The following is a 10353-nucleotide window of genomic DNA, read 5'->3' on the forward strand; positions in this document are numbered from 1 at the left end:
ACAAAAGTGAACTCAATTTTATTATTTGGGTTGAGGAAAGGCTATCAACCGAGTGAAACTGGAAAAGATTTCATAATCAGTAATAAGATTACTCACGACTCGACTATTCAAATTAGATCCATGGATTGGACAAATTATTCACTGACAGAAAAAAAAATGAAAGATCTGACTGATAGTACAACCAAAATCAAAAATCAAATAGAAAAAATAAAAAAAGACAAGAAAAAAATATTTCTAACTACAGATACAGATATAAATATTAGTCCTAACAAGACAAGTTTTGATGATGAAAGATCGGAATCACAGAAACATATTTGGCAGAGATCAAAAAAAAGAAGTGCCCGATTAATACGTAAATCGCAATATTTTATAAAATATTTCATTGAAAGAATATACATAGATATCTTTCTATGTGCCATTAACATTCCCAGGATTAATACACAACTTTTCCTTGAATCAACAAAAAATCTTATCGATAAATATATTTACAATAATGAAACAAATAAAGAAGGAATTGATGAAACAAATCAAAATACAACTCAGTTTATTTTGACTATCCAAAAGTCACTTTCTATTTCGAATATTCGAAATAATAATTCACAGATTTATTGTAACTTATCTTTCTTGTCCCAAGCATATGTATTTTACAAATTATCACAAAACCAAGAAGTTATTAACAAGTATCACTTGATATCTGTACTTCAATATCATGGCGCATCTCCTTTTATTAAGCATAGAATAAAGGACTATTTGGGTACACGAGGAATTTTTGATTTCAAACCAAGACATAAGAAATTTTCGAATTCCAGAATGAATGAATGGAAAAACTGGTTAAAGCGTCATTATCAATACAATTTATCTCAGAATAGATGGTCTAGATTAGTATCGAAAAAATGGCGAACTAGAGTCAATCATCGTCGTACGATTGAAAATAAAGATTCCAAAAAATGGGATTCATATGAAAAAGAAAAAGACCAATTCATTTATTACGAGAAAGAAAATGATTGCGCGGTGAATTCATTGCCGAGTCAAAAAGAAAAATTTAAAAAACACTACAGATATGATCTTTTATCGTGTAAATATATTAATTATGAGGATAGGAAGAGCTCATATATTTATGTATCCCCGTTAAAAGTAAATGGGGGCCGAGAGATTCCCTATAATGACAACACACCTAAACCCGAATCATGTTATGTACTGGGGGATATAGCTATTAGTGATTATCTAGAAGAAGAGTCTATTATGGATACGGGTAAAAATCCGGATAGAAAATATTTTGAGTGGAGAATTCTGCATTTTTGTCTTAGAAAAAATATCGATATTGATACCTGGACCGATATGGATACTGGGACCAATATTAATAAAAATACTAAGAATGGGATTAATGATTATGAAATAATTGATAAAAAAGATCTTTTTTATTTCACGATTCATCAAGAAATCAACCCACCCAATCAAAAAAAAAACTTTTTTGATTGGATGGGAATGAATGAAGAAATGCGATATCGTCCCATATCGAATCTGGAATCTTGGTTCTTCCCAGAATTTGTGCGACTTTATGATACATATAAAATGAAACCATGGATCATACCAATCAAATTACTTCTTTTAAATTTTCATGGAAATAAAAACATTAGTGAAAATAAAAACATTAGTGAAAATCAAAAAAAAGATCTTCGTATATCATCTAATCAAAAAGAATATCTTGAATTAGAGAACCGAAATAAAGAAAAAGAAGAAGAACAGCCGGGCCAAGGGGATATTAGATCAGATGCACGAAACCAAGAGAATCTTGAATCAGATGCACAAAAAAAAAAAAAATATGTTGAAAAGGATTACGCGGAATCAGACATTAAAAAAAGGAGAAAGAAAAGAAAATACAAGAGCAACAGAGAAGCAGAACTAGAGTTCTTCCTAAAAAGATATTTGCTTTTTCAATTGAGATGGGACGATTCTTTGAATCAAAGAATGATCAATAATATCAAGGTATATTGCCTCCTGCTTAGACTGATAAATCCAAGGGAAATTGCTATATCCTCTATTCAAAGAGGAGAAATGCGCCTGGACGTAATGTTGATTCAGAAGGATCTCACTCTTACGGAATTGATAAAAAGGGGAATATTTATTATTGAACCAGCCCGCCTGTCTATAAAACGGGATGGACAATTTATTATGTATCAAACCATAGGCATTTCATTGGTCCATAAGAGTAAACACCAAACTAATCGAGAACGTCGAGAAAAAAAATATGTTGATGAGAATTCTTTCAATGGATCTATTGCACAACATGGAAAGATGCTTATGAATGGAGATGAAAATCATTATGATTTTCTTGTTCCTGAAAATATTCTATCTCCTAGACGTCGTAGAAAATTGAGAATTTTAATGTGTTTCAATTTCAGTAATGAGAATATTGTGGATATAAATCCAGTATTTTTCAATGAGAATAACGTAAAGAACTCTGGGCAATTTTTGGATGAGGACAAGTGTCTTGATACAGATACAAATAAATTCATTCAATTCAAATTATTTCTTTGGCCCAATTATCGATTAGAAGATTTAGCTTGTATGAATCGCTATTGGTTTGATACGAATAATGGCAGTCGTTTCAGTATGTCAAGAATATATATGTATCCACGATTCAGAATTAGTTAATGGTACATTTTATATACATCATGTATCATAGCCGATATATGAAGACAGACAGGTGTACACACACGTTGTGTTACATTACATTCTGACACATGATACTGATTCAATGACGTATCAATTGGACCTAGGAATGAATCAACAGAATCTTCTTAAACCCAAATCATTCTCTTTCGTGGGTCCAGAAATGTACCATCCCTTTCTATGTATTGTATCCGAATCAAATTACAAATTAAATTGGATTTATTAATTCAATTTAAATAGAAAAAGTTATTATATGAATAAATCCAGATTATTGTGTGTACCAGATCGAAATGACTGGCATTATCATTTTATTATTATTCCTGATCGGTAAAATCCATATTTGTGGGAACGAAAGAAAAAAAAAAAGAGAGAAGAATTATTCTTTTTTATGGTAAAAAATTTATTTATCTCGGTTATTCCGCAAGAAGAAAAAGAAAAAAACAAAGGGTCTGTTGAATTTCAAGTATTCAATTTCACCAATAAGATACGGAGACTTACTGCACATTTTGAATTTCACAGAAAAGACTATTTATCTCAGAGAGGTCTGCGAAAAATTCTGGGAAAACGTCAACGGCTGCTGGCTTATTTGTCAAAAAAAAATAGAGTACGTTATAAGGAATTAATTGGTCAGTTGGATATTCGGGAGCCAAAAAATCGTTAATTTGAGGATTCATTTGAATTTTTTGGTTTATTAGATCTTGAATTTTGATGAACTTTGTTTCGTTTTCAACAATTCATGGAATAATGAATCGGGGAAGAAAGCATATGACTGTACCGGCTACAAAAAAAGACCTCATGATAGTCAATATGGGCCCTCACCACCCATCAATGCATGGTGTTCTTCGACTCATTGTTACTCTAGATGGTGAAGATGTTATTGACTGTGAACCTATATTGGGTTATTTACACAGAGGAATGGAAAAAATTGCGGAAAACCGAACAATTATACAATATCTGCCGTATGTAACACGTTGGGATTATTTAGCTACTATGTTCACAGAGGCAATAACGGTAAATGCCCCCGAACAATTGGGAAATATTCAAGTACCTAAAAGAGCCAGTTATATCAGAGTTATTATGCTGGAGCTAAGTCGTATAGCTTCTCATTTGTTATGGCTTGGGCCTTTTATGGCAGATATCGGTGCACAGACTCCTTTCTTCTATATTTTCCGAGAGAGAGAATTGCTATATGATCTATTCGAAGCTGCCACAGGTATGCGAATGATGCATAATTATTTCCGTATCGGAGGAGTAGCTGCTGATCTACCTCACGGATGGATAGATAAATGTTTGGATTTCTGCGATTATTCTTTAACAGGAGTTGTTGAATATCAAAAGCTTATTACGCGGAATCCTATTTTTTTGGAACGAGTTGAAGGAGTGGGCATTATTGGTGGAGAGGAAGCAATAAATTGGGGTTTATCGGGACCAATGCTACGAGCTTCCGGAATCCAATGGGATCTTCGTAAAGTTGATCATTATGAGTGTTACGATGAATTCGATTGGGAAGTCCAATGGCAAAAAGAAGGAGACTCATTAGCTCGTTATTTAGTACGAATCAGTGAAATGACGGAATCTATAAAAATTCTTCAACAGGCTCTGGAAGGAATTCCGGGGGGACCCTATGAGAATTTAGAAGTACGACGCTTTGATAGAGCAAAGGATTCTGAATGGAACGATTTTGAATACCGATTCATTAGTAAAAAACCTTCTCCCACCTTTGAATTGTTAAAACAAGAACTTTATGTGAGAGTAGAAGCCCCAAAAGGAGAATTAGGAATTTTTCTGATAGGAGATAATAGTGTTTTTCCCTGGAGATGGAAAATTCGTCCACCGGGTTTCATAAATTTGCAAATTATTCCTCAGCTAGTTAAAAGAATGAAATTGGCTGATATCATGACGATACTAGGTAGTATAGATATCATTATGGGAGAAGTTGATCGTTGAAATGATAATTGATACGACAGAAGTACAAGCTATCAATTCTTTTTCCAGATCGGAATCTTTAAAAGAAGGCTATGGCCTTATAGGGACGCTTGTCCCTATTTTTACTCCCGTATCGGGGATCACAATAGGGGTACTCGTGATTGTGTGGTTAGAAAGAGAAATATCCGCAGGGATACAACAACGTATTGGGCCTGAATATGCTGGTCCCTTGGGAATTCTTCAAGCTCTAGCGGATGGGACAAAACTGCTTTTCAAAGAGGATCTTCTCCCATCTAGAGGAGATATTCGTTTATTCAGTATCGGGCCATCCATAGCGGTCATATCAATTCTACTAAGTTATTCAGTAATTCCTTTTGGCTATCGCCTTGTTCTAGCCGATCTCGGTATAGGTGTTTTTTTGTGGATCGCCATTTCCAGTATTGCTCCTATTGGACTTCTTATGTCAGGATATGGATCGAATAATAAATATTTCAGGTGGTCTACGAGCTGCTGCTCAATCTATTAGTTATGAAATACCATTAACTCCATGTGTGTTATCAATATCTCTACGTGTGATTCGTTGCAACATTAACTTTTATTTCTTTCCTTTATTTCTAGGAAAGAGGTTGAATGTATTGAATAGATATCTTGATTTTTTTATTCACCATTTAGGTTGATGAACTAAACGAGATGGTTATATGAGTGAAACAAAACAGCTTATGAATTCGCAGTAAGAAGATTGATTCTCATTCCCTATGTACGAGAGGAAAGTGTAAGTAAAGATAAGCGGTGGAAACTGTTTACCCCAAGATTGGTTGATTAGTCATCATGACTTGAAGCGGGTGCAAAAGATCAACTGTATGGAGTTTCTACAATTGTTATTGTATGCATTATCATATCGGGAATCAATCAAAAATGAGTGGACGGTTAGGAACACCAAGGTACACAAAGGATTCGTCATGGAAATAATGTAAGGTATCAAAAACCAAAGGGATATTTTTGCATAAAAGGAATCATAATGAGGGCTTTAAGTTGGTAGAAATGATCAAGCAGTACTTCCCCATGATTCCGATCCAGAGTATGCTCCTATCCACTGATTAAAGAAATGACTATCGGGAACGAAGTAATCCTTTATTTTTTTTTTGAGAATCCCCTCTTCTGCGAAAGAAGAACAGGAACGAAAGAAATGGAATGCAATAGGAAAAATAAATAGTAATAGATCTTTCTTTATTCTTTCTTTCCTCCATCCCATCCGTATTAATACAGATAGGCTTCTTATCATGATTCATGAAATGAACTAATGTAGAGTGTCTAATTCTTTTTCGTAATCGAAAGATATGGGTAGAAATATCTATTGATACAACGAGTATTTTATTGAAAGATTAAGCTATTACTGAACAAAGATAAATTGTAATATTAATTATAAAATAAATTATGAGAGCAATTCGGAAGCACTTTGAATTTGTTATTATAGCAGACAGAATTCCATTGGTCTAATTAGGGACTCCCTGATGCATCTTTACTCTATTCACTCTCAAAAAATGCCGAGGTAATACTGAATCAGTCCTTAGATTTATTTGTGGCCATCGAGGAGCCGTATGAAGCTGAGGTCTCATGTACGGTTCTGAAATAGCGATGGGAACAGTGATGTTATCATCGACTATGATTATCTAACAGTTCAAGTACAATTGATATAGTTGAGGCACAGTCAAAATATGGGTTTTGGGGATGGAATCTGTGGCGTCAACCCATAGGGTTTATAGTTTTTATAATTTCTTCCCTAGCAGAATGTGAGAGATTACCTTTTGATTTACCAGAAGCAGAAGAAGAATTAGTAGCGGGTTATCAAACCGAATATTCAGGTATCAAATTTGGTTTATTTTACGTTGCTTCTTACCTAAATCTACTAGTTTCTTCATTATTTGTAACAGTTCTTTACTTGGGCGGGTGGAATCTCTCTATTCCGTACATATTCATTCCTGAACTTTTCGGAATAAATAAAACGGGGGGAGTATTTGGAACAACGATTGGTATCCTTATTACATTAGCTAAAGCTTATTTGTTCCTGTTCATTCCTATCACAACAAGATGGACTTTACCTAGGATGAGAATGGACCAACTATTAAATCTTGGATGGAAATTTCTTTTACCCATTTCTCTGGGTAATCTATTATTGACAACTTCTTCCCAACTCCTTTCACTGTAACAGTATATGATACTCTAGATTCATAACCTCCCTTAAGCAAGAGAAAGAAATATCAAATTATTCATGGATAGCCACGATATGTTCCCTATGATGACTGGGTTCATGAATTATGGTCAACAAACAGTACGAGCTGCAAGGTACATTGGTCAAAGTTTCATGATTACCTTATCCCACGCGAATCGTTTACCTATAACTATTCAATATCCTTATGAAAAATCGATCACATCAGAGCGTTTCCGTGGTCGAATCCACTTTGAATTTGATAAATGCATTGCTTGTGAAGTATGTGTTCGTGTATGTCCCATAGATCTACCCGTTGTTGATTGGAGATTGGAAACAGATATTAGAAAGAAACGGTTGCTTAATTATAGTATTGATTTTGGAATCTGTATATTTTGTGGTAACTGCGTCGAGTATTGTCCAACAAACTGTCTATCAATGACTGAAGAATATGAACTTTCCACTTATGATCGTCACGAATTGAATTATAATCAAATTGCTTTGGGTCGGTTACCAATGTCAGTAATTGGGGATTACACAATTCGAACAATTATGAATTCGACTCAAATTAAAATAACCACAGATAAACCCCTTGATTCAATAACGATTACCAATGACTAAGATTCATTTTTGATCTAAAGGAGTGAAGCTTCTTTCATTTTGGTTGGTCAGTAACTACAAATCATAACTATTGATTGGTGAGAATCGCGGCTTGATTTGGATTTAGAATATATGAATATAGTCATGATGATTTCGGAATATCAAACTCCGAACTACTCTTTCGGATACAGAAGTGGAATTAGTCCAATAACTGTATCTACCTCAATCCAGACCCCATTACGATTCAATTAGAAACGTATCATATACAAGAAAAAAACAAGGTAACCTCTTTTTTCCTGGCTGGGTCAGTAAGGTCATGAAATATTTCAACTTTTTTTTATCTCTTATTTTATACATAATGGATTTACCTGGGCCAATACATGATATTCTTTTAGTATTTTTGGGATCAGGTCTTATACTAGGGGGTCTAGGAGTGGTATTACTTACCAATCCCATTTTTTCTGCCTTTTCATTGGGATTGGTTCTTGTTTGTATATCCTTATTCCATATTCTATCTAACTCCTATTTTGTAGCTGCTGCACAGCTCCTTATTTACGTGGGAGCTGTAAATGTCTTAATCATATTTGCTGTGATGTTCATGAATGGTTCAGAATATTACAATGATTTCTATCTTTGGACCGTTGGAGATGGGGTCACTTCACTGGTTTGTACAAGTATTCTTTTTTCACTAATTACTACTATTTCAGATACGTCATGGTATGGGATTATTTGGACTACAGGATCAAACCAGATTATAGAGCAGGACCTGATAAGTAATGTTCAACAAATTGGGATTCATTTATCAACAGATTTTTATCTTCCATTTGAACTCATTTCTATAATTCTTTTAGTTGCCTTGATAGGTGCAATTGCTATGGCTCGTCAGTAATAAATACTTAGAATTAGAAATGAATTAGAAATCCAAAATAAAATTAAAATAAATTTAAAATAAAAATAAATAAGGCCTTGTTCTGTCTTCTTGTATTGTTATTACATCCATTTTGCTTCAATTCAATTTATATATTTATTGTTCATATATTAAATTAAAAAGGGTTTTGTTTTAGTTCGATCCATTACCAATACCTTCCTTTGTTCCGTACTTGTTTTATATTCGAGTCAATCAGTGAAATTGTTGTTCATATTGAAATGAATCGAGATTGATGAGGAGTTGGTCAATGATGCTCGAGCATGTACTTATTTTGAGTGCCTATTTATTTTCTATTGGTATTTATGGATTGATCACAAGTCGAAATATGGTTAGAGCACTTATGTGTCTTGAGCTTATACTGAATGCGGTTAATATGAATCTCGTAACGTTTTCTGATTTATTTGATAGTCGACAATTAAAAGGAGACATTTTCTCGATCTTTGTTATAGCTATTGCAGCCGCTGAAGCAGCTATTGGGCCAGCTATTGTTTCGTCGATCCATCGTAACAGAAAATCAACTCGTATCAATCAATCGAACTTGTTGAATAAATAGTCATAATGATATAAAAAAAGACAGATATATATAATATTATATTCACCAATTAAAATTAGCATATATGACTCGTATGACCATGTTTGCTGAAACGTAAGAAATCAAAGTATCTTGGTCCTCTTTCCTAAACAGATCCAGAGGTAAATTGATTCTAAAAAAAAATCAATTCTGGTAAACTACTGATTCATCTGGTATCTACAATATATGATTCATTTACTACCGATTTTACCAGATCGAAAATTGATAACGTTCAAAAAATTGATAGACACAATGTCACATTCAGTAAAGATTTATGATACATGTATAGGATGTACTCAATGTGTACGAGCCTGCCCCACAGATGTATTGGAAATGATACCTTGGGACGGATGTAAAGCTAAGCAAATTGCTCCTGCTCCAAGAACAGAAGACTGTGTAGGTTGTAAGAGATGTGAATCCGCTTGTCCAACAGATTTCTTGAGTGTCCGGGTTTATTTATGGCATGAGACAACTCGCAGCATGGGTCTAGCTTATTGATACGTTCCGTAAAACTCTACTTGAATCCATTTGATTCTTCTTTACCGACAAAAACCCGTACTCGAGAAAATATATTATTTCGAGCGCGGGTTTTTATGGTCAAAGTCTATCTTGTCTTTACCACGAGTTATTTTCCTTGGTTAACAATAATTGTTGTTTTTCCAATATCCGCGGGTTCATCAATTTTCTTTCTCCCTCATAGAGGAAATAAGGTGGTGAGATGGTATACTATATGCATCTGCTTGTTAGAACTCCTTCTAACGACCTATGCATTCTGTTATCATTTCCAATTGGACGATCCATTAATCCAATTGGAGGAGGATTATAAATGGATAAATATTTTGTATTTTCACTGGAGACTCGGGATCGATGGACTTTCCATCGGACCCATTTTACTGACGGGATTCATCACTACTTTAGCTACTTTAGCGGCTTGGCCAGTTACTAGAGATTCGCGATTGTTCCATTTCCTGATGTTAGCAATGTACAGCGGTCAAATAGGATCATTTTCTTCTCGAGACCTTTTACTTTTTTTCATCATGTGGGAGTTAGAATTAATTCCTGTTTACCTACTTTTATCCATGTGGGGAGGTAAGAAACGTCTGTACTCAGCTACAAAGTTCATTTTGTACACTGCGGGGGGTTCCATTTTTCTCTTAATGGGAGTTCCAGGTATGGGTTTATATGGTTCCAATGAACCAACATTAAATTTTGAAACATCAGCTAATCGATCGTATCCCGCGGCATTGGAAATAATATTCTATTTTGGCTTCTTTATTGCTTATGCTGTCAAATCACCGATTATACCCCTACATACATGGTTACCAGATACCCATGGAGAAGCACATTACAGTACATGTATGCTTCTAGCTGGAATTTTATTAAAAATGGGAGCATATGGATTGGTTCGGATCAATATGGAATTATTACCCCATGCTCATTCTATATTTT

The sequence above is a fragment of the Tasmannia lanceolata genome, unplaced genomic scaffold, assembly GCF_043159265.1.
Source record: "Tasmannia lanceolata isolate RefF3 unplaced genomic scaffold, GAP_Taslan_0.1 ptg000710l, whole genome shotgun sequence".
Classification (NCBI taxonomy): Eukaryota; Viridiplantae; Streptophyta; class Magnoliopsida; order Canellales; family Winteraceae; genus Tasmannia; species Tasmannia lanceolata.